The sequence below is a fragment of the Melanostigma gelatinosum genome (assembly GCF_949748355.1).
Source record: "Melanostigma gelatinosum genome assembly, chromosome: 5".
Taxonomy (NCBI): domain Eukaryota; kingdom Metazoa; phylum Chordata; class Actinopteri; order Perciformes; family Zoarcidae; genus Melanostigma; species Melanostigma gelatinosum.
Genome location: NC_136638.1, coordinates 21,111,705 through 21,137,513, shown reverse-complemented (window position 1 = coordinate 21,137,513; position 25,809 = coordinate 21,111,705). Strand labels below are relative to the sequence as shown.

Below are 25,809 nucleotides of genomic sequence, written 5' to 3'. Positions count from 1 at the left end.
TAATTAAAGTAATTTTCACCTCTGAAAAAAAAAGTATGTGCAGATGAATGTCGATTGGCTTCCCTCTCATTTTCTGGTGTCATCGATGGCAGTTCGTCTCACACACTGTCCACGCCGCAATGACCAACAATTATTATTGAATATTCATTTTTAACAAAACGCATAGAAATCGAACTATTTGACTGTCAAATATAATTTTGCGTATGATGTCCATGACACACTGTCCTAACTGGACAGTGATCCGTTTTGAGCGGATCTTTTTGTGGACGCCCTCCCGCTGGCGTTATTGTCATTTCCAGTAATTATCACAATATCAACCTTGTGTTTTCTGTTTAAAACGAACACATGTCAGAAGATAGCAAGTTCAGCTCACCCAGCTTTTATGTGGTTACGTTTCCAGTCTGATCTGGAGCGCACAGCTGATAGTTATGGGGTTTGTACATGACGTAATATTGCGCTCGCTGAGACCTTGTCTTTTTCTCACTGTGGCCGAGTTCTCTGCCATCATTATGCCTTTTCACAATTGAATAAGAATTTCCATTTTCAAATATCTTTATTTGAATATCTATAATCCATTTAAAAAGTGGAGCATTACTTCTTTGTTTGGAATAAGCCTTTGGCAGTATGCTCGGTGAGGGAGTACCAATTAAATACCGTTCGGCTCACCTCTATGCACAACAGCATCTCTCGAACCAAACTCCTGGACAGCTTTCCTCTGTCCAGAGTTGACATCCTAGGCGACAGTCGCAAGGTTGATGACACTAGCTATGTTCAATTTTTAAATGACATGAGGGTTGAGAAAGGCTCTGACTGACTGTAACTGTGTGGCAGTTTGGAGTGTCCCTTGGAGAGGGACGACAAGAAGCATGAAGTTAAGCTTGCAATGTACCAATTCCAGTTCTAACCTTCCCTTATGGTTATGAACTCTGGGTAGTGATCAAAAAAGTAGTTCATAGGCAGGAATGGCAGGTTTCCTGTGCTGAGTGTCTGGTTTCCTCCTGAGGAAAAAAGCCCTCAGTAAAAGTGCAGCTCTTTTGTGCTGAAGAAGTCAGTTGAGCTGCTCTGGGCATCTGATCATCTTTCTTCCTGGTCATCTTTCTTGATCTGTTTATTCTTGATGTGTCCAAATGGGAAGAGACCCAGACCAGGAACTTGCTGGTTTGATTCACCCTGCTTGGATGTGGCTGGGTGGATGCTACCCGGACCCTCATAAGTACCGGTAATATCCGCGTGCACTACATTATGTGTCATGAAATAATTGTAAAACTAAACGCTGTCTGTCTTTGTTTATGAATATACTTTATATTTGATTGGACATTTTATATTTTCCTATTCTTAACGAGACAACCAAAATGACTGCTCCTTATGATGGCTCTCTCTCCTGCATGGCATTGTGCATGATACCCTTCTCGGTGCACTTTTTTTCCAAGTGAACATCACTACGCTACCAGAATGTACTATGCACGGTCCCATGATATGGACCTCAAAATGTGGTTTGATAAACAGCTGCATGGATTCTCCACTGTGATGAGAGGGGTAAATCCTTTTGACGCGCCGGCTCCATGGATTTCTTTTCTAAATGGAATCTGGAAGTTGTTATAGAGTATGGGGGGGAATTTGTGCGTACAGATTTCTGTTTGTGTCCTTTCATGGAATGAGACAAACTCCCCCTATGTTCTATAGCAACTGCATTTAGAAACAAAGGAAAGGGACTAACAGAAGTTTTAACACACAGTATGGGGGAATTTTTGAAAGGACTACATGAAGAAAAACAATTAAGTTCCCCAGTGACGGACGATTTTGTGACAAAAGAAATCTGGGTCACTGAAAGCTTTCTTTGCGTTGTTACTTCTTTCTGCAGTGTGGCAACTGTCAACGCTTTAGTCAGTATTTAAAGAATGATGGTATAATGTCAGGGTCAGTGTGGCAACATTAATGTTTCCATACTTCTGTTGTGAAAATATTTGCTTTCACTGGACTGATGGCATTTCAGTTTCTGAATTTACTGGTGAAGGAGGTTCTCTGAGCAGTTGTATCAGACAGTGTGCCAAATCTATTCACTCTTGCTTGTCATGTCTGTTGTAATCTCATGCTTTAAAGCTTGATTAACCTCCTGTCATCTTCAAACGAGCAGCGTGTGCAAGAGAGAGTCTCTCAGAGTCGCAGAAGAATCTTCACTTGCGTCGAAGAAGTTCATTTAAGCCTGGCATGTAGTTTTTTGTCGTCCTTCGGGCGAAACTATACTCCAGCAGAATACCTCAAGTGTCAGGCTGAACACAATTCTAGGCGCTGCCAGTCACAATTGCACCCAATTCCAGAAGCATTTCCTATTTCCTTGTCTCCACTTTGTGTAAGATGGAAAACCTAACCCGGGAGGCCATACTCATGTGTTATGTAATTACACCAGCCAGTCGTAATTCAACACACAGAAGCTGGATGGATTGATGGAGACCAGAGAAGCCACATTTCTGTTGTTGGTTCAGTCTCATTTCAGGAAGATAAAATACAGTTTGTGTCGTTAAATCCGGTTGATTTAACCCTGTACATTACTCATTTATTCTTTTTGCAGACCGTGTTCTTTATGTTTCAGTTGATAACGATAAAAGGAACAATGTGATGACACAGTTACCTGGGTATCTTGCAGGAGATTGGTGGGTAGACAGCAGGAGCGTCTCATACATCCTGGCTCATCGATTTTCGGTCAGGGATGAAAGCCACAGACTCAGTAGGTCTTTCATACTGGGGGGCATCCCAAAAGACACATCAATCAGATTTCAAACAGAACCAAGTCAATCTTATTTTTTTACTGCCTTTTCAACATCATTACAATCACAAACCAGGGCCTCTCTCCTTTATATCTCTGCTTTACCGTCAGTCCATCAAAAGTTCCCTCCTGTGTTCTATATAGTAAGCCTCTTAAGGACTTATTTGACATTGAACAGGGAGGGATCATCTCATGCCCATTAAAAAATGGAGATGCAGTGATAGAATGCTTGTCAAGGTTACGGAATTTCAGCCCAACTTCTCTAATCCCCCAAAGCCTGGAGCTAATTCAGCTGGTCAGGCCAGAGAGTAGGCCTGTACGTTTAATGAAGATTAAATTACCTATTTTCTCTCATGAAATTTTTAAAGAACAAAGGGGATGAACTTGCAAAGGGGCGAATGAAAAGACCAAAGGGAAGTGTCTGTAAGGAGATGATGGCAAAGATAAAGAATTTCAACCTCATTTGTGACATAAATGATCTTTTAATACTTATACATATTACTCCTATGTTTGTTATCCACATCACTCCAATATATACGGACATAATATGTTCAGCCTGGCAGCTATTTTCTTATCTTTTCCCTGATCTGGGGGAAAATCACTGTTTTGTGTCTTCAATAACATCACAGGAAGTGATCGTAATTCCCTTAGCAATTCATTTGCTCACACATATGTTGCTAGATGTTATTCATCGGGGCAACCCCAGAGGCGATCCTCCAGGAAGTGGAGCTAACATGAGTTGGGGCGAAGAGACCCAGAGGGTGTTGGTGCCTCTTGCTCGCTTGGATCGCTTAGTAGATGTGAGATATCAATAGAGTAGATGAGAGCAGAGCTCTGTAGAGACGTGCTGCTTGAAATCGATCACCTGCTACTCATAGATAAGGATATATATCAACAGTCAAAGGTAAAGACAGATGGGAAGGAACCGAGGCATGGACAGCCACTCCATTTGACGTCATGGGGCATAGACAAAGCCATCCCCCCTCCGATTGACCCATCGGGCCTTTCTCTGGACCTGATCATCTTTCATCCACTGCAGAAAACCCATCATGGAAATGTAGATGAAGATTTCATGTACCATTTGAGTACCCTTGGCGCATAACTGATCCGTTGCTTGACTCTGCCAAGAGCGGACCTAAAGTAGGTGGAGTGTGACATGGAGCCATTTTGAGAGGATAAATCAAATCTTAATAAAAGGCGGTCTCTCTGAGTGGAAATATGGGGTATCTCGCCCCTGCCCCTGCTGTTAAGTACACCCTAAACCCTTTGCTGTTTAATTCATACTGAAGGTATCTGCTTGAGTGCAGGGCATCAACAGGGGGCTGTCTGCATGCCCTGTTGATGCCATTTTGCCCTTTTACAGCTCCATGTCTGAGAAGACGTAGCATGTGGAGCGTAGCTCCCTATGGTAACACTTACTTTTTTTTTTTTTTTTTTGAAATAAAGTCAATGAACTGGTGCTATAATGGACTCAGAGCTCTCAACACCTATGTCCAATGCTGTCTGACTTTATTGGCACAGGGCCTCATTGATGTAAAGAGTACTCTGCCCTCCCGCCTAGTGGACCATCAACGAACAACTGCAGAGCAAAAATGTCTACAAGCTTATCATATTCAACAATATCCCAGAGCGTTTGCAGTGGGCTGTGGTTTTTTCGAGCTCGCTCTCCAAACAATATTGGCTTTCAAGTATGTGGGCAGTTATGAAAGGTCACCCTAAGTGTAAATTGTCAATGCTGGATCAATTTTAGAGGGCAAATATGCTTTGGAGGCCCCATAATGGAAGGTTCCATCTTATTTTTACCCAGGGCACACTCACACAATAAGATTGATGTCGTTCATTGTTTGATGAATTCCTAATGGACCTATAAACTCGCAGAGCTTTAAGCCAAAGGAATGCCTGTGAAAGTCGGACCATCCCACAAGCTGAAAAATTGCCCTCATATAATTCCAAAGGAATCTCGCCGAAGCCATCATGCTTAGTGTTGATGGGCGACTTGCGTCGGTTGAATTCAACCTTATTTATCGCTCATTAGGCATACAGCGGGGCCAACTGATGATCAGCTGGAGAACAAATACTGTGCGGTGGAATAGTATGCCATCCTGTATGGTTATGTTTTCCACTGACAATAAGAGGCAGAGCCAGAATCAAATGCTTCTTCCTCTGCTGTCATACTCGTGCGCTTTTTTTAACCTCCTTAATATGATGTGGCTATTATTGAAGTGTACGATATAATGTCCCGGCTGATGTTTGCGTTTGAAGTGTCAGTCCCAGCAATCTGTCAGCCTCAATGAGGTGGAATTAATATTTCACGTTTCCATTAGGGGGGCCTGATGTCTGTGATAGGGAGGTATAGGAATGTAGCGGCAGTTTGGGCGATGAGTGATAATAGTAATTCCCGATTGATACAGATAAAGAGAGAATGTGTCAAAGAATGTTAAATGTTCCATTCAATAGAACATAATGGTGATGTTGGGAACAATGATATATCATAAATTACACGAGCAGCTTGAAGAAGCTGGATCTTGCAACATCGCGTTCCTGACATTTTTTTCACACTTAAATCAATAGTGTGATGATGGATGAATGATTAATTTAACACATTATTCAGTTGTATTAATTAAGTCCTATATACCCTCCTTACACACTGCCCTGTGATATGAAACATAGATCAGGATAGACATTGGGAAAGTTCCCTGTAGTTCTTAAATGAAAACACAAAACAGGAAAATCAATGCATTTTAAATTACAAAATTGTGAAAGCAGAAAATTGCAGACAAATATGTGATTGACGAGCAATAATAAAAAAGTTACTTTTGAAGTGTAATGACGTAAAAAATATATAATCTATAACTTCTTTCAGTCTTCAAGTTGTTGCCTTAAAATCGGACTCATGTCTGCCTCATTTGCTGATCAAAAGCAACCAAATCAAAGTAAAAGGTTAATTATTTCTGAAGGAAACTTTAATTGGATTATTGTGCACATCCTTCAATTAACACTAAGGAAAATAATGTTTGACATTATTCATAACAGCAATAAGCCTCCCACACCCAGGATGAGCACATTTTCACCAAAAAAGGACTTTTGTTTACTTAATGTAAATGTATGCAGTAAGCCATCGATTTGTTTTTCTGAACAACAAAAAAGCAAAAGTTTAAGTCATATATTGGTAATAGGCACTGACCTGAAAGCAAGATTTTAGGGCAAGTGAGTCCTGATCCGCAGGGGAGCAATGTCTTCCTCATGACAAATGCTCAAGGATAAATGTAGCTGGCTGATCAAACCTGTAACAGAGTAAATGGGTCGTCAAATTATTTCTGAGACACAAAGAGAGTGAGAGACAAGAACACGTAGTTCTGAAAGTAAAAGGAAGACGTTGGTTGAGACGTAGCCAGTTGACATCATCAATAGAGGAACAGACGTTGCGAGTGCATTATGGTGGAAGGGGTGCGTATGTGACAGAGAAGGTAAAAGAGAGAGTCATCAAATTAAATGATATCTACTGAATTGTCGAAATGTGCAGTGGTTGACAGATGTAGCGATAAGATGCTTCATTTTCATGATGTAGCATTGACATTAATGAACATTATTGCATTAGCAGCAACTGTTGCACTTGGGGCCTCTGTGCTATGTAGTAGTAGATAGCTATAACGAGTTTAAAAGGGCAGGAGAGACTGGGAGGGTTAAATGAAGGTAAAAAGCAGAATAACACAATACCCCCCTCTACTCACTTTTTTACACACACACACACACACACACATACTAGGTGTGCAATCAGCAAGAATGCTCCCTACACTCAGGCACTCCCCCTCCAGTCAAGAATGATTGTGCTTGACGTGGTTCCATCACTAATGCTGACTGGTGCCCATTAGCTAGGCTCTTCTCATTCATTTATTTATCTGTTTATTTGCGTCAATTTTATTTATTGATGTGCCTCGGGGATATGATGGCAAATCTCCATTTGCTCATATGGGGAAGTAAGAAACAGGAGGCTATAAGAATGTGCAACGTTTACGCATGAATGAACAGAAGACGACGAGAGGACGGAGTTCACCTTTTTTATTTAGATTCCAGCAGTTGAAAGAGCTATTCCTTTCTGGTAATGGAAAAGTGATATGGCCCATTTAGTTACTTAGCACTAATCCCAATGGTTTAGCCGCTTCTCTATTTTTTCTTCCCTTTTATCGCTTTGTCTTTCTTCATTCGTTCTTTTGACTTCCATTTGGTTAGTGTCTGATGGAAGGATTTGAGTCGGGTCAAATTACTCCCTTGCCTGTATGAGTTTTCCCGAGCTTCAGCAGCACTCTCAGCCACATTAAGTGCATGCAGCACGTTGCTGCTGTAGTTGACCACCAAATACCCTCAAGGGTTTTAAATGCATGCTCTATTTCAGGGGTCTTCAACTAAAATTCCAAAAGGTCCAGATTGAGAAAATCTCCTCGGGCAAAGGTCCGGAACATTACAATAATGTCTAACCCGCGCTATTTAGTGCTATATATATATATATATATATATATATATATATATATATATATATATATATATATATATATATATATATATAGATATATATATATATATTCAAGAAGTCTAGTAGTAGTAACGTCTCTGTGTCGTCAACAACTGTCAAATCAAATAAAGAAAGTACACATCAATTATATTTTAACAAATTATTATTCTCAGTTTACAAATTTAACTGGATGGATAATAAATAATACATAGAAATACATAAATAAATGTTCTTCTCATTTCAAGTACAATAATGTCTGGATTAAAGAATAACTGATACAACAGAAAGCTTTTCAAAAATGTGCATCTTAAAATAAAGTAATTCATTTTAGAAAAACTAATTTCACTGAATTGTCCTGCAGCTTTAAATTCAGTTCATTCAGGTGTGAAGTGATGTCAATCAAAAAGTCACAATATTATATTTTGTCTTCTAAAAAGAGAAATCAGTGAGCATGGACTTTATCTGTGGTTATTAAACCACTTGTTTCAGCTCTATTCTCTCTGTTAACATCATTGTTGGACCGTGAATTCATGTGTTAGGACTCTGATCATACTGTGTCTTCATTTCAGATGTGAGTGGGTACGTTTGTTCAAAAGAGTTGTGCTTTGTCTGGTAGTGCACTTCATTTACCGCTTTTATCAATAGTTACGGTTTCTGGACATATGAGACATGCTGGATTTAACTGCCTGTGGTAAGAATTAACATGTAAGATTCTGTTCATTCTTGCTTGTAAATGATATTCTCTCTGAACACGTTTCTCTTTTTGGAGAGCGTCATGTGAGATAACTTCTCTGATCAGCGCAATTTTCCTGCTGTTCTTTCTATTTCCTCGTCTCTCCCCCGTGTGTCACGTGTGCGTAAACCTCGCTCGAGTCAGAATACTCCTATTTGATTGGCTGAGCTTTAGCACGTGATGTTATTTACAACGCATTGGTCGGTGTGTCCTGCACCGCTGAACAAGTACCGTAACGGCGGAATGAGATGCGCCGGTTAAATTACAAACTCGCTGCCTAATATGTATGATTCCGAAATACCGATTTTAGGTCCTGGGTCCGGATGCAACTGCGTCTGGGTCCGGATCCGGACCGCGGTCCACCAGTTAGAGACCCCTGCTCTATTTAATGCCCAGTGTTCACATAACCTTCTATTTTTGAGTAAATCGATTTTTTTAGTTTTTTGGCAATGGTCTTTTATTTTGTTCAGGTTTTACATAATTTCCGTTGAACCTTTTAATGAGATGTCCCTTTGCTTCTGATTATTACATAGGATGATGCAATTAAAACATAATGGATGTAATTGTTGTTTATTCTTACAATGACATATTTGCTGTTGTTAGCTACTGGGGGAACAGCGATGCTTAATTACCCACAAGTGTACAATTTGAGATCATTAGCTTTGGAAGCCAATACCTCTGTCCTGAGGTCTGCCAGAGGACCTTTGGGCCATTCTTGTAGTGGTACGAAGAAGGCCAAGTTGAAAACTGCTGAAGGATTATTGTTTGAACATCCTTCCTCTCCACACAATCCTCATCATTGAATTTCCAAGAATCAGTTTCCTTAAATCTACAATTTGTATTAACTTTTTCCAAGGGTAAATCGTAGCATAATGTAAATGGAGACTTAGCAGCTGATTTAAAAGTGATAATGTCTAATAAAGGTGGGTAAAGGGGGACTAAAGAGAGCTGGGGATCTTCCCTAATAAGGGGATCAGTTGTCTGATTTGAGACTAATTTTTAATGGGAGAGGATAAAAGAGACGCTGAGTTTTTGCACTTGTGTATCTGAGAGCAATTGTATCCCTCCATCAGGAGTTGAAGAGGAAAGAAATCAACTTCAACTCTTTATACATTTTTACCACACGCCCAAAATGATATGAGGAGCTACCAAGCTCCAAGCTGATTAGCATCTGTGCTTTTATGGAGATATGGATCCTACCCAACTGTATCTGTGAGTATATAGGAATTCATCCAAAACAGTTACTGTGCTGAGAGGGGGGGGGGGGATAAACAGGAAGGGAACACAACAGCTTGGTATTCATGAATTCTATAAATTACAATGTTGCTCCCCTTAGAGATGACTAATATGTCAAGTTTAAAAATAGACACTTTGCCACAGTTCAGATCATCTGCCTCCAGTGGCTGAGGATTGACAGATTGGAGGTTAAAGGGTAGAGATTTGTGATTTGGTGTGTGTCTGTGTCGCTGTGAGTGTGGTGCCTGACTTGAAGATATATTTGTGTGAGATTTATTTGTTTCTTTGTCAATGTAAAGTTCATGACCTGAAGTTCTGGCGGCAGGATGAGGGCTTGAGAAGTAACACTACGGCCATGGGTCATGCATTAGTGGAAGTCCTGTAGAGGTTGCTGAGTTTCAACATCTCCACCCTGAAGGCATTGCCAGCCAAGTAAAGGATGAGGCTGCACACACTATTACATCGAGCTCAACTATTATTTTACTTTTTCCCTTCCACTCAAGATACGTTTTTTCAAGTGTCTCAGGTCACTGTTGCCCCGGGGCAGATTTTGGCAGATGGAAACTGATGTTCCTTAAGATTTTCGACAAGTGAGGGAAAGGACTGTGTATCTGGGTGTGTGTCCACGTTTGATCTTTTTTTTGTGTGTGTGTGTGCATGTTGTTTTTGTGCGATTATGTGTGCTGCTTATTTGTGGGGATGTTTACTGAAGCTTAGCGGTCCTTGGCAGGCCAGCGGTTGACCGGATTTCTGTGTCACACTGTGACTCACACAGGTTAGCTTTTTAAGCAGACAGTGAGGTCAGCATGGACAACTACTGCCACAGATATGTCGCCTAAATCCTATTCCATACGAACTCCAGCTGTGGCATAGCTGAATATGCATAAATATTCTGTATTGGCTAAATATAGCATTCCATCATTGTAAATATCCAGCCAGCATACATTATGATTAGTGAGAGAGCATGTAAAGTAATTTATGGTCTGCATTATTAAAGTCTCCTACATGGCAGGGCTCTCTCTTCACTTGTGACACCACCATCAATATGTTTATGGTGGTGAAAACAGTCTGTCTGAAAAATTGATTTTCCTTTTGCTAATTGTAAAAGTTTTATGACAGTCCATACGGCTGAAGAAGCAGCCCTTTCATTATTGTACTGGATCTGCTGCTGTCTGAATAGATGGATCCTGCTTATAAACCTTGAATAATTGAACAGGGGAATCAGTCAATGAGCGGGGCAGAGGACCACGGTATTGATGGCTTGATGTCCGGGATGACAGCTTGTGAAAGAAAAAGACAGCAGACTGATTAGCCAATGTGTCATATTGCTTCAGTGCTGCCTGTAAACTCTGCTCTCTCATCTCGTTTTGCCTTCTCACTCATCCCGCGTCTTATTCTATTACTCTCCTTACTAACTCAGTCACTCCCACCTCTACCTCTTTACTCTTGTATTACTCCGATGTCTTCCTGATTAACCCCACTTTGCCACATTCCTCACCGCCCCCCCCCCCCCCCATCTTCTACCAAATGCCCTGTTTTCTTTAAATGTGTTATTTAGCCTTACATCCTGTCTCCATCCATCCCAATGACCCCGTGTCACTCCAGGCAGAATTATTACTCTTGGATGGAACATCGCCTCAGTGGCGCCGTACTCTGCTCTCTCCGCATTATCCATTTATGGAGTATCCCCTTTTGTGGTGAGCCATCTTCCTATAACCCTGTAATGATAAGAGTCTTGGTGACCCTGTGCATTTGCACTGTAATATAAGACGTTCTCGTCAGTCCATGGATTGAGCTCTCTCTCATGGCCATTACAATAATTGCCACACATCACTGCCTGCCTGCCCCTCAGTATTCTGTTACACTACTGGCATTCTCTGTCCTGCACCACCCAACTGTGGCCCACAATCTCTTTGCCAGGTTGCCGAGAAAAAGTAATTGAAAAACGTTCTATTGGATCAGATGCTTTAGTCAAAAAATCTCAAGGAGATAACCTGGCTAGTTTGTTTGTGTTTTGTTAGATGAGTGGATGCCAATGAAAGAAAAAAATGTTTTTAGATCAAATAAATTGGAGCCAAGTGCCCTACCACCCCCACACCATCTCTCTGTTGTCAGTCATCTCTCCTCATAATGGGGAAGCAGGCCGCTACCATAATTGCTTTGATGGTCCAGCCTGAAAAATCACTTCTGGGCATAAAGAGAGGCCTTGGAGATGGCAGCCAGAGAGAAAAGGTGCGAATGAATTAAAGCACTTTGCGTTCCTCTGGGGCATGTGGCCCAGATTTTTCTTCTTCAAAAAAAAAGAATTCTAAGGAGAGGCAGGAGTGTGGGGGTGGGGTGTGCCTCTTTCCTCCAAGAGTAAATGGCACTAAAAGCAATAATACACATCCAGCCTCCATTATGCCAAAATGGAGAGCTTTTTCAGGAAAAACACAATGGCACTGACATAGTTAACTGGCAGGTGGAGAAAGGAGGATTTCATTGGAAATAATCTGATTTTGAACGGGGCTCCCATCTGTGGGAGAACCTCTGGCCATGCCTTTTGTGAAGGAACAAAAGTTTGGCCCTTTGGAAGCAAAGCTTTGAATGTTTCAGTGGAGCTGGGTGAATGGGCCATGTGGATGTCCCAAGGTCCCTGGTGCTGAGGATTGCAACAGACTTCAGACAGGGCCTTGTGCAGCACCCCTCAGCTTCCATGGACCTGAACCCACTGCCCTCCCTTCCTTTATCTTCTTCAACCTTGAACCAACCAGAAAGGCTTTCAGCAATTCTACTCATTGACATTGTATTCATACTGAGGCTGGTAAGCAGAGTCCCCTGCAAATACCCAGTGAATCAAGTAGCATGAACTTATGATACTATGTCATAACTATGCGGCTGAAGTACTCACTCTGTATAAAGAAACTGCAGTCTTATTTATCTCAGCGTGTGGTTTGATCTGTAGAGATGGACAGATTTCAGTAAGCTTAATGTAACAAGACTGTTCAAATCTCAAAGGCTCTGTAACATTCTTTTAAAATTGTATACAAGCAGAAGTCTGGTAGATGAAATACAACATTTTCAGTTTCCTCTGACTAACTGACGTGCCCATGATTCAGATATTTTAATGTTTCTGTTTTGAAGCAGAGGGGGGATGGATAGATGGTGCCTTTAGCTGGTGGGTGACTCAGGAGAAACTGCTGTTTTCAGTAAAAGTTCAATTATGACTACAAGCTGCACAGGGTGAGTTTTCATGGCGATGACACAAAAGCAGTGGGGCCATTTGACTAATCCTCGTACAACTCCACAATACCTCCAGGGGTCACACGCCCCCAAAACAAGACTCCATGGGTGTCTGGAACATCATTCTTTCCCAACGGTCTTGTCTTTTTTTCCCATGCAGGCAGTTACGCCCCTTGTTAGTTCCACCCGGATCATTTTGCTTCTCTTGGACTCAAAGCACCAACCCAGCCTGCATCCCCCAATCCCTCGCTATCGAACCACATCTTTGACCCCTTTTCTGGAGGACATTGCTTTTGTTTGTGCTTGACAAGCCCATTCAACCCATCAGAGTTCCAGGTGCGGCTCTCTTGCAAAGGAATTAGTCGTCCATATAAATGCCGCTTGATTGCATCAAACGGATAACATTTATAACTTTGGATCTTTGAAAAGGAGAAATATTAAAGCTGTCAAATGTGTGTGTGTGTGTCATCTGTCAAAAATGTACAAAATAACTCAAAACAAAGATAAGTAAACTGGTATATTTTCCCCAAAAAGAAAGTTTTGACATAAGTCAACTTCATTCCTTTATTCTCTCCTTTAATGGAATTATTTTATGTCTGTCTTGACAATCACTTTCCACATCAGCCTATAAGGATGAGCAGTGGTTCAAATTGCGTTTCATATCATCATTTTTGCTGCTTTATTGTCGACAAGAGTACAGTTTTCCTTGTCAAATTAAGTTAAGCACACTCATCTAATGCACGCATTTGAAGAGTGTTCCTTAAAAAAAGCGAGGTTTCACATCCACACGCAACAGAGACCAACCATTATCAGTGCCGACTCGCTAATTACGGAGTCTCTCTGACTTGTTACTTGCCAAGAAGTGTGCAGCGAGTACGTCGCCATGTATCCGACCATGTGTTTCATGGAAATGTCTAAGGCATTACTTCTGCCCTCCCTCCATTCATAATTCAGATGTGCTCTTCACACATCTTCTGGTGATATGACATTATTTTTGCAGTGGCTAAACAGACATCGTGATGCCCCAGGTGCATGCGCATGTGTGTGTCTGCCTGACACACTTTTGACTGGCTCCACCCAAGCCACGAGTGCACGGTGGAGGACAAAGCTGCCACCACTTCCTTTCTTGATGTTCCAACTGCAGGATGAATATATCAGCTTATTCTTTTCCAATGACGGTTTATATTTGTGGTTTCATTGTGTTCACGTGGCCTGTGCCAGCAAAGACACCTGTGCTTCCTGCTAGAGCTTAGAGAGAACTCGTAGCTTTTCACAGCATAAATTATGAGTAATACGTTTGCATTTTGATGCGCAGGGAGTGTTGGAAATAGAACCACGGTGGGAGGAAAGGAAAAGAAAGAAGGGGTTGCATAATTGCCTCAGGTGACGCAGAGAGGTCATGAGAGAAAAGAGCAGAGACTTGGAGAGAGGGGGGGGACGGGGAACGAGAGTCGGCATCCCATTGCCCAAGCATGCAGGACTCAATATTGTGTCCAGTCCTGAAGGATGTGACATATTTCTCCAGTCTTTGTTTGCTGCTTTAATCAGCTTACATATGTCCTGGATGGAAATTGAATTTGTCTGGAAGAGAGGAAGATACTATTGGCTCTACCACTGCTTCTTGTTGGTGTGTGTGTGTGTGTGTGTGTGTGTGTGTGTGTCTGTCTTTGTCGGCGCAATTGCTTGTGAGTGTCTCTTTCTGTTTGTGTGTGTGTCTGTGCATGCGCACGTGTGTAAGTATTGTCCGCACCAGAGCCAACCAATTCATAACAGCAATGGATTGTGTTTCTCTCATACATCATTGTCAATGCAGCGCACCTCTGCAGCGCCAGCTTATTTAATGGCCACGACCTAAACTCAGAGTGTGCAAAAGACCCCCACTCCCCTTTTCTACCCATTTGCCCTCTGGCATTTGGAAGTGTTTGTGTTGGTTACATGTTTGTAACACACAGTGTGTGTGCTTATGTCTGAGTTTTTGTTCATTTATTGTTGTTTAAATGCAGGGTTTATAGATAATGCTTTTTTCAGTGTTGTTGAATGTTAGACACACCAGTATTTGCCAGTTTACACGTTGAAACAACCCACCTGCGTTTCAACAAATTACACAAATCTCACCATATGCTGCTTTACTGTTCTGTTGAGACAGCCGAGGATTGCACCCAACTTCATCTTGGGTTTAAGACGACTGTATATAAAGGCACACTCCGTTAATCCGTCCGTCTACTGGGGGTTTGAACAGTCTGTGTGGCACAGCTCGACTTTCCTCTGAGGAGTTCATCCCTCAACAGATCGCCACTTTATGGATAGCATCTTTTTTATTATTTTGAGCCAGTGCAATCTTTTTCCGCAGTCATGATTGATCACAAATATCACATAGTATGTTCCAGACTTGCAGCAGAGACTATAAATGGGGAAGTCTCGCGCCTTTGAACTGCAGATTTTACTGGAGTGAGTCGAGCATTCTCAGAAAAGGAAGGCCAAGATCATTCACTGTTTTCTTTGATGCACACCTGCCCTGTCTTTTCTCCACAGAAGTAGGGCATGTCAAGAAAAAAGGGCAGCCCAAGATACAGTACAGATACAGACATTCTGTGAAAACATCCTTATTTGGAAGTAAAGACATATAGAATCTCTTTTAATAATGAATAGTTTAACATTGTATCGTATGTATTGTATGTAACTATCATTTCATGCGTGATGAATGCAAGTATCCTGTTACTATGCACACAATGTTACCATTACTGTAGGTTCCATCCTGCAGCCAAATTAACACAACCTCCAGAGTAGGTCACGGTTCCTCACAAGTATCTAAATACAGTACCTGCTCTTTTTAGGTCACTTCATTAGCTTGGGAGTGGTGCGCTTGGGGGGGGGGGGGGGGGGAGGTTATAAGGCATTCTTGATTCAGATGCAAATGAAACAGTTATCAGCAGCCAGGACCTGATGAATAATGGGATGTACAAAACGCACGGCCCTGCATAAGGAAATGAAAGAGCGCCTCTTTTCTGCTCCACTGATTTCATTATAGACACTATTATAGGCTTTGAATGGCAACATCTATTATCTGGAGTCAGAATGTGACCATTTTTCTTTTCTTTTTTGATGCGGACAGTATTTTACGACTGTCAAACCTCATCAAATATTGCTGCCCCAGATAGGGCAACAGGCACAATGTTGAGTGTGGGAGCCTTCAGGCAGTGGTCAGATATAGGAACTCTTAATGTCTCTTTAGCCTTGAGATGGAGCTCTGCACTGATGACTGTAACTCATGGCTCTTACTTTATTCCTTCACTATCTGGTTATTATGCAGCAGCTATATGAAGGGTGATTTGGTTTGTCTCTTTGACCACTGAAAGCAGAATGTAATGCTTAAATCTGAGGTTATTTTGAATTTGCATTTTGTGTATAAGGGTGTGGCAACACACTAAAACTGTTACTGAAATGTTTAGTTTGGAAGCAATACCTAAATGCATTTTTTTAAGCTTTTTAGTTCGTGGAAGATATTTCATTCTTTTCGACAGCTCAACAATGACAATAAGTGACATGACATTCGTTGTTCAATCCATAAAGCCTTTTTCGAGTGCAGGGTTGTACCTGACAAACTGAATTTCTCCTGAATTGCCTTTAATAGGGACAAAAAAGTAGATCATTTAGAGTGTAGGATCTAAGAATAGAAGTGAGCCTGTGGCATAGGGCAGAGGGAACAAGAAGACAGAGGGTTCGGCGGTGAACAAGACTCACTGACAATGTGATAATACTGCAACTAACCTCTTGGGATTTGTAATGTGTTTCTTTACCTTAGCTAATACTACCCTCTGACTTTCCCACATAATTATCATAGATTTTCTTAATGTCCTCATTTTAGAGTGCTTTATAGTGAATAACCACACATTAGGTGATTATTAAATATTTAAGTTGTACTGCAGTGTTTCGGTTACAGTTTAAGCTGTGTCACATTACAGAGGTTATTAATAAGGACTGAGACTAAATGTATTGCTCTGAGAAAATTCTGTATATTACAATTACATTCCAAATTGGTGAAGTAGTTTCTTAGTGATCTTTAGGAACATTATGTAAACGTTAAATCAGAAGAAACTATTGGGAAAGCATTTTGAAGATGCCCACAATTTGCCTTCTTTTTGTTTGCGGGTACCATGAATAAAGTCATTCTCAAACTGAGCGTTGGTCTGAGGCTTTCTAAGAACCTTTGTTTTAGATAACAGACAATAGGTAGATCTTGGGCAGTCTTGCCTTTCCTATATCCAAAATGACTGCCATTCTACCCCAAGAAGCATACGATTACAATACGCCTCCAGTCTAATCCCTAAATTACCCCACGACGATTGCAGTCTGACTTGCAAAAATTGACTAAGCAGGCAAGGTGGCAGAGGAACAAAGTGGATAACAATATCTTTGCCAGCCACGGCGTAGGACAGACATTTTTATCAGAGGGCCCCTGCATGTTGTGAAGTTAAGCTAATTTGTTCTGCTTTCAGTGAAGCACTGTGTAGTTTAGGTACCTTTTATAAAAGGGTTTACGGCGCCTCTTGCCAACCAGGTAAAACATTCTTTTCTTCACAAAAATATCTGGCTTTGGTTAGATTATGTCTGTTTCTATTCCTGAGCTCGGTGTGTTGGGGCTCAATTCGCCAGGCCCTTCACCTCTCAGAGCTTAGCCTTAATCTGCATTTAACGGAGGCCTGGAAAACACACAAGTGATTATCACAACGTTATGTGCTCAGAAGCCTTAATTTCATAATTTGTTTTAATGGCTTTGACTCTTTTCTATGTGTCATCTGGATGACAGAGTCAGAAGTTAGTTTATTTTCTTTCTTAAGAGGATAAACAAATATGTATGGGGACACAGGAGCTCATGGAGCACAGGAGCTCATTTTATGATCTGAGAATTCCCCATTTGATTGTTTTGTATTTATGTTTTTTATATTCACGTTGTGGGCAAAATTGGTTTGATGTAGATTGGATATAATTCAGTGACAAAAAGCTGCTAACAGGATCATCCCAGGGAAGCCACAAAGGGGTTCAGTTAATTGATCAGTTTTTATAATTCTAAACTAGGAGATCATGCAGTGCCACATGTTTTATAATGCAATGTCTTGTTACCCGTGACAGTTATGCCTCTTTTTCATTTGTTCAAAGAATGTTGAGCCTTTAGTAGATTAAATACATCCCTTGTTGAAGCCTTGTTCTCCTCATTTCCCCTTTCATTTACTGTCATATTCAAGAAACCTTCAGGCACCTTCTCCCCAGCACACACACACACACACACACACACACACACACACACACACACACACACACACACACACACACACACACACACACACCACCCCCTCTCCTCTGGTCTTGTATGTAGTCCAAGTGATTGGATGAATAAGTTGTGCCATCCCATATGGTGGGCTGTCCTGCTGGATCTGATCACAGTAGTGAATGAAGGAGCCCATGAGTCACCACCGGTTTGTTCTGCCGCACTTGTCACGCTCTGCTGTCGCATACCCTTTCCCTCCGTCCATCCTGCCAGCCAACAGACGCCATGCCTTTTAAACTCTCTCGCCCTGTCGTTCACTGTCTCCCTTTCTCATGCACATCATAACTGAAATTATTTGCATGACCTCCCCCTCCTTGCTCCCCCTCTTTTCCCCTCCTCTTTCACACTCTCTCCTTCCTTTTCTTTTCTTTCTCTCCAACCCCCCCAGTTGAGGTAAAAATCTGTGCCCTGTTCTCTGACAGCCTAAACGTCAAGATGTTCCCCAAGCACTTCCTTCCCAGTCAGCGCCAACATCATTGTCATTTATAAACATTTTATGCCAGCTCTGTAGGGTAATGGCTAATTTCTCCCACCACATGGCTCTTCATTAAAAGTTGATTTTCTGTCAAAATGTATCCCAATCAAATTAGCTGCAGCTACTTGAACAACTTTGGCTTGCCTCGGCATGTGTCTAAGTTGCTCACTCTGATGTATCCATGGTTATATTTTTAATCAGTAAAGATGTTCATGTATTTGCTTGAAAAGAGCTCGTTTGATTTAAGTAAACATTATGTGGTTAAATAGCCAATAAAGCACAGGAGCTGTCTTGATATAAGAAAGTAATAGACTGAGGTGTGGACTTCCCCAACGCATGATGTAGTTTCCTCCACAAACTCCATCATTTTCCTGGATCAGGCCACCTCAGAGGTCTTTATTGGGATAAACCATTGCCGCTTACCAAAGAACATAAAAGAGTAGATTGTGTTTAATTAACTGAGGACAAATAAAAGATATTTATTAAAGAACGGGCCTGTCTGACTTAAATACAGCTTGATAACATCATCAGCTTAAGTGCTGCCCACAAAGACACAGTTGAATAGACCATTTGACAAGGGCAACACCAGACTTCTGAAGTTTAAAAAGTTGGGAGGCGATTTATGCACCACAGCGAGACTTGTTCTTCAGAGCTTTTGCTTCATTGTTCATTATACTATCACTACATGTTTGTCTGTTCTTCATCTTTTACTATTGGACCGTGGGGTCTTTTATTTGCTCAAGTGCAGCGTTACACACAAAATTGTACATATGCACACGAACAAATTATATTCTCAAGCGGAAATAATTGCTGGAAACTGGATGAGCACAGGGAACCTTTGGTGAGATTTTATCAATTTGGGTGCAGGGTGTGAGTGATGTTCAGCTGCAGGAGGTCATTGCTCAAGGTAGTTTGATGCTACAGGTGTTCAATATTAGGAAAATCAATCAATCCATCGCTCGACACATGCAAGCTCGCATGAGCATTGGGTGTAAAATTAGCCCCTTTTTCCAAGAGTCAAACATCTATTACTGTTTCCCAATAACATTGAAAAAGCCTTTTCGTGTTTGGCAATTTCTCCTCTTCCTTGATGCCTTCCACCCTCCCTCCTCTTCTTCATAACCTTCTCGAGTTTTCTTGCTTTTATTTATGTTCCTATCTTCTTCGGTGTTATTTTTCTGACAAAGGAAAATCAATACACTGCCTCTCTCAGCCGTGAGAAACAGCTGACAAAGTAAACGCTTACAATAAGTCTGGAGTGGGTATCTTCTCTTCGGATTCCAAGTTCTTTTTTTTTCATCTGAAAGTGTGTGCGCATGCTCTTTGTCTAATGATCTACTTTTGTCACGTTGCCACAAAGAAACTACTGGGTGCTGAAGTGGCTGATATCAGGAGCATATTATCGCCGTGGAATGACGGCACCGGCAATATTGTTAGCAGTGTCTACATTACTGCTCTCTGAGGTACTGGCTGCTTTACTATCCTTAGCACGGATATTACATAGATTGGTGAAGGAAGGGTGCTGAGACCCTGGCAGGAGACCAGCTGAGTATTCCTCCGGATGGCGAGGTCATTCAGGAAGTGTTTTCTGCTTCCACCACACAAACAAACACGACAAAAAAAGCTTGAGATTAGGTGTGTGTGTTTGTAGGGACCAAATATCCTCGTGAAAAATGAGAACATATTCTAACTTCTACCAAGTTAATTTGGGTTATTTCTGGTGAAGGGGTTAGGTCTGGAGCTATGAGGATTTCAGGTTGTGGGATTGTAAACGGAAGATTTGACTCCAAAATGAAATGTTGGTCCTCACAGACAGAGCAAATATCTTTGTTTGTGTGTGAGAGGAAGAGAGGGAGGAGGAACGAAGTGAAGGAAGGTCGGAGTTATTAGTCCAAAATCTCGCCTTGGGCGCCAAAGGCCAGGCCTAGAGGCAGTGAGCAATCATTCTAGCAAGACTGCTGCCACTTCTATCAAGTTATTCAACCTTTCATGAAATAATAGTCATCCACCCTTCGTGTCATCTTCTGTTACACATCTACACACTCAGCGCTAATGAGAGGTCTGCCTGTAACACTACTTAGTAAACGAAGGTAAAGGAAGTGTTAACTGATGCCATCCACTGCAGCCGGGATGGCATTTCACTTAAGCTCAGCAGAGTTATGAGTGATGACTTTAAGTACATGTGTTTATGTGCGTAAGTGACAGAGAGAGAAAGATAAAAAAAAGAAGGCACGGCTCTGCATTTAGTCGATTACAGGGTGGGTGTGGAAGTGAGCCAGCACAAATCCATGCAAAGCTGCATCAAGCACAGGGGCTGGAGTGGAGAGGGTTCACCCTGCCAATAACATGACATTTTCCACCAGCAATAATGCCGGCTGAGTCCGGCTCTGAAGAGCATCTGGTGCACATTGGACATTGTTGCTCCTTAGTATCATTGCATGAATGATGGGCCCTCTATGAATACCTCTCTCCAGTGTGATAATGGTGTTGAGTCTGTTGACACGATGGACTGTTATTTACGTGACATTAATGTAGATGTGGACTTCCGTTAGAAGTATATGACTACAAACAGCCATGGTAGGAGAATGAGTGTGAGTTGGTACACACGTATGCATATGTGCACGCACGTGACTTTGTGTTTTGTCCATTTCTATGTGTGTGCATCTGCATGTACCTGTGCATGTGTGTGCATGTGGTACCAGGGTGTGTGTCGTCGGGGGCCACTGAGGAGGAGCATGTTAACCAGAGGAGCAGCCGGTCCACCAGATGTTCTGTTCCCACTAGGCTTGTCACAAGTGGACCTTTACTTTGCTCCCTGCAGTACACACAGACACACACACACACACACCCCTACACACACATACACAGGATTCTAGCAGACTATACATAGTGCATTCACCGCAACACAGAATGGGAAGCTACTTTATGCTGTTGCCAATGTAGATTTGCATTCAATGAGGATCTTGTTCAAAGGGTGCTGAAGTGAAGATCATGCAAACCAACATGGCCTCAATGATAAGGCTTTGTTTTTTACCACCAACAGTGTTTTAGATCGTGTCCTTAGAAAATCGAAAATGTTTCTTCACAGCTCTCAAGTGTGTATTGTTAATTGGTTTGACTGAGTATTTTCAAAGTCAAAAGCATTTTTCACATACTTACGATATGTGGGGAATGTGCCGCGTTTTAAATAAGAAACTGCTTCTGCACACAGAACAGTGGTTTTGACAATCAATGCCTATACCCAGTGCCATTTCCCATGCCACTGGTTTATTTGCTGCTCTGCACTTGGTGCAGTAGGCTCATTCTCATCTTCATATACCATGGTTGGGTGCCTTTCACGGTGCCATGATCCTAGGTAGAGGATGTGGCCATTTGGAAATGTCATGAGAAAGGTCGGGACCATCATTGCAGCCAAGTTCAACAGGCTGATTTATGAGTTTCAAGCAAATGAAATATAGTAAGGAGCTAGTAGAACAAGAAGGCCCCTATAGGCACACCAAAGGTCACCTGACTTCATTTCAATTAGGTCGAGGGGAGGTCAGGAAAGGATGTCACTGTTGGAAAGAGTGCTGAGGAAATGGATTTACTTGTAATGACATTGTGTATATGGGGATTAAGATAAGGCTAATCAATTGAAGGTGTCTGTCAGTGCAGTACTGATTGATCAGTTCAGCAAAAATATGCCAACAATTCTACAGAATTCCACACAGTGGCACAAGGGCTGTATATTGTTTATTATTTACAAAGGGAGAAAAATGCAAGTTTCAGTGCTTTCTTTCACTCCCTATCAATCACACTGAATTGTGCCTGCACTGAATGCCATCAATTACTGCTTGCGGTTTGACATATGCAACACCAATTCTGATCAGCCAACACTTCTCTGGAAATAGCAGCACTGTAAAGAACAAAATGCTTGACATTTTTAATATTTAAGTCAAAGTTTACCACCAAACCCGACTGCCTTCAATCCACCGCCCCATCACTACATATGTGTCAAAAGCACCCCCCCACACAAAACACTTCGAAATGAGTCACAAATTGCCAGCAAATGATTTCCTGCTCAGGGAGAGTAACAGGGTCCCCATTCTGCCTTTTATTCAGGCTCTTTTTTCATCCCCACTGTGTTTACCCGTGCTGTCAAGCAGCCGCTCTTCTGGAATCCCTGTTGATAGCTGTCTGACAGGGGGGCTGGGTGGCTAAGTACCCCAGAGGGGGTGGTGTGGTGTGCAGTTTGTGGTCGTACACCGTATGAGTGCATCAGAAAATATGGCATTTTATCGACATCTTAATTGGTATTTTTTGTTGTGTGTGCGTGCCACCATGTTTTGTCTGAATTAGTGTGGCATCTTCGTTATATGCCAGGGAGTTACTGGGTGCGTGTGCAGCTCTGTCTGTCTGGGTTTGGTGCATGTGTGTTTGTGCGTAGGCACGTGTTTGTGTGTCTTGCGAGGTTGATGTGGCATGGAGGTCACTTCTGTCAAATCCAACGTCCGGGCCCATGCTGTGATGTGAAGGGCACTGTCAAGAGACAACCACGAGGCAGCACAGGTACAGCTGGTCTCAGTGCTCTTTTTCCTTTGTGGCACACACACACACACACACACGCACGCATACACACACACACACGCATACACAGTCGGGGACAAATAAACTCGTGCTGGAAAAGCCCCCCAGGAAGAAAGCCCCAGGATTTTTCTGATTCTTCAAAACAAACGCTACCACCTACTTGTTGACTCTGTTTTCTGGCGACTACCTACGTGATGCTTTGTGGATCTGGGAGGATGGGAGCTCTGACATATTTGTGGCTTAACTGGGAGGATAGATGCCCATACAGAAGATGTTTAGAGGCACATACTGAACTCTGGAAGGGTAAAGGTTGAAAAACCACCATAACCTGTGGGCGGACAAGTCAGACACTGCAAGTTCAAACGGATGACCTCTTTAGAATCAATTCCTGTTTGTATGCCTTGAAGATCTGCCAGACAGAAAAGACGTTGATAATGTAAACCAATGTTACAGAAAATAGAGGTTGGTCTGTGAAAGCCTCTGCATTTCTACAGAAGTAAATCATATAGTTCAGTCAGCTTGTTGAAGTGTGTTAGAAGAAAGCATTGGCATTGTCATGGAGAGATCAATCCGGCAGAACGGAGGAGGAGGAGTGATCAGAAAAGCAGCCGGCGTGTAATACAGGTGCAGCCACAGCAGAATATATAACATCTGCTCGTGTCCTCGTAGGCACTATCGTGTTGGTCCTGATAGAACGTGAGATATAGTATGTGGATGAGTCGTGTACTTCTGAGTTGTGAACTTTTAGAAGTTTGCAATGATGACGTTTCTGTGATATGTGGTGATTTGTTAGTTAGTTGTCACATGAAAAAGCACCTTGAACATGACCCAGAAATGCAGCTAGCAAAGGGTTAAGAGCAGAGGGACTTGTGTATGTGTCTGTGTTTCAGACCGCTGTGGCGTGTGTCTACAGATATATCTCTCCCTTCACGGCTCTTTCTGTGGATGTTCTCAGGCTGTACCCCTCCAGTGTACACTATGTCCACTCTTTGGGAGAGCAGCTCTGAAACTTTAATGCTAATTGATCCCAGTGAAGAAGTGTGGACACAGGTGTGTTGCCGCAGGCTCTGGCTCTGACATGGATGCCAGGGGATTCTGGGTAACCTAGGGGCTTCTAGGGCCAGAGCAGAAAGTACCACTAGCCGGGGCACAAGTGACCCAGTTCTTTTCTAATCAGCACAGGTTTGATGTGCAATGTGTGTGTGTGTGTGTGTGTGTGTGTGTGTGTGTGTGCACGCACATCAGACGGAGAGAAAAAGTATAATGGACCTTTCCAGCCAAATAGTACCAGAAAGTAAGGGGTTTCCAAGAACTAAATCTGAGACTGGAAGTTAATTCAGTGCATCTATGTCCTCACTTAACTTTCACATCAACTCTGCTAAAGATTAGACTCATTAGACTCGTAGAATCTAAAGCAACCACTTGGTTTGTATGACACATCATTTTGCCACTGTTGAGACAACAGAAACACAACTGGATGGTTCCTGTGGCCCAATTGCAGGTACAATTCCTATTTAGCTCATGTGGTGAAAGGCAACCAGACGATGCAAGATGTGCGTGCACAAGTTTGAATCGGGTACGATATGCGTGTTGGTTTTTGAACAAATCTGATCATTTTGAGCCTTTGAGCCCCGGGAAAACCCACATCTAAATCAGACTCAAGCTGCTGTGTACCTCCCAGAAGTTTACAGATCGTGTGGGTGTGGGCACACGGTTGCATGTGTCTGTGCGCGTGTGTGTGTTGGTCTGGATAGAAAAGAGACTTGGCACTGCCAAGACGCAGGTGTGCGGATTAGGTGTGATCCCTTCTCATATTCTCAGTAGTATATCTTATTTGATGGCTTTTCTGCCATGTAAATCTTATCAAAAACGAGCTAACAATAGCGCCACGTTGACAGACGCCCAGGCATCTGGCGAGCCACCGCTCTGAATGTTCAAACTGCTGTGAGCAACCTGTCTCCAGAAAGAGAAAATAACTGCAAAGAAAACTCAGGGAGTTTGTGTGTACTCGCGTGTAAGTGTTTGTGTGTGTGTGTGTGTGTGTGGGAAGGAGATGAGAGAGAAAGAAAGAAAGAAAGAAAGAGGGAGAGGTGGGGAGGAAAGTGCATGTTGATAGCCTCATAAATCATAAAACAGTGCTGTATGTTAACCAGTGTTGAGCCAGGTGATGGCACGATGGTGATCTGAATGTGACTCTGCTTCTCATATTTCAGCTACCTCCGATGACTTTGTTCCCTCTCTTTGCTCATAGATGGAGAAAGAAAGAAGGAGAGAGAGAGGGAGAGGGAGGGAGGGAGCGAGGGAGTGAGGAAAGAAATAACTTTGGCCGGCACAGGGCCCCATTAAAGTGTGATGAGTGGCCTCAGTGAGGGGCTATGTGTACAGCACTTTATTCAGGAACGATCACTTATTTATAGGTGTTGGGATTGTGTTGTTTGCTTGTTTTATTGAAAACCTTGTGGGTAAAGTGGCGGCAGGCCGCCTGGCATGTGAGCGCCACATCTCTAGAGGGCATCCCTGCAGAAAAATCTTCCTCCTTGATGAATAAGTGAGGGGGGGACAGATACATTTTTCATTCACACAGAATTCATTGTCGCCTAAGATGTCTGGTCTGTTGGTATGTGTCGTCAACCTGCAGGCGGTTAAAAAAAAAAAAAAAACACAAGCAGCCTTAGACAATAGCACACATGCACAGCACACACACACACATGCGTAGAAGCACATAATGTATTCATGAGATCACACAATATTCTCCATTGAAGTTGTGGACTACGTGGAGCTCTGATTCTGTAAAGGAAGATAGATGCATTAGTATTTACTCTTTCATATGACTGCACGTGAGGTTATCAGTCTCTTAAGATCTTTTGAAGTTTTAAATTAAATTAATTTCCTGTGAAAAGGACAATAACTAAAAAATATCCAAAGAAACTGGTCACGGTGTTTTTTTTTTGTAGATTATGGTGAATTTCACAATTCA

General features: G+C 42.2%; 1 protein-coding gene across 1 annotated transcript in view; it reads left to right on the top strand.

Annotated features, from left to right (window-relative positions):
- Positions 1 to 25,809, top strand: part of diaph2 (diaphanous-related formin 2) — a 349,512-nt gene that overhangs the window by 307,592 nt on the left and 16,111 nt on the right. The gene's annotated exons all lie outside the window — the stretch shown is intronic.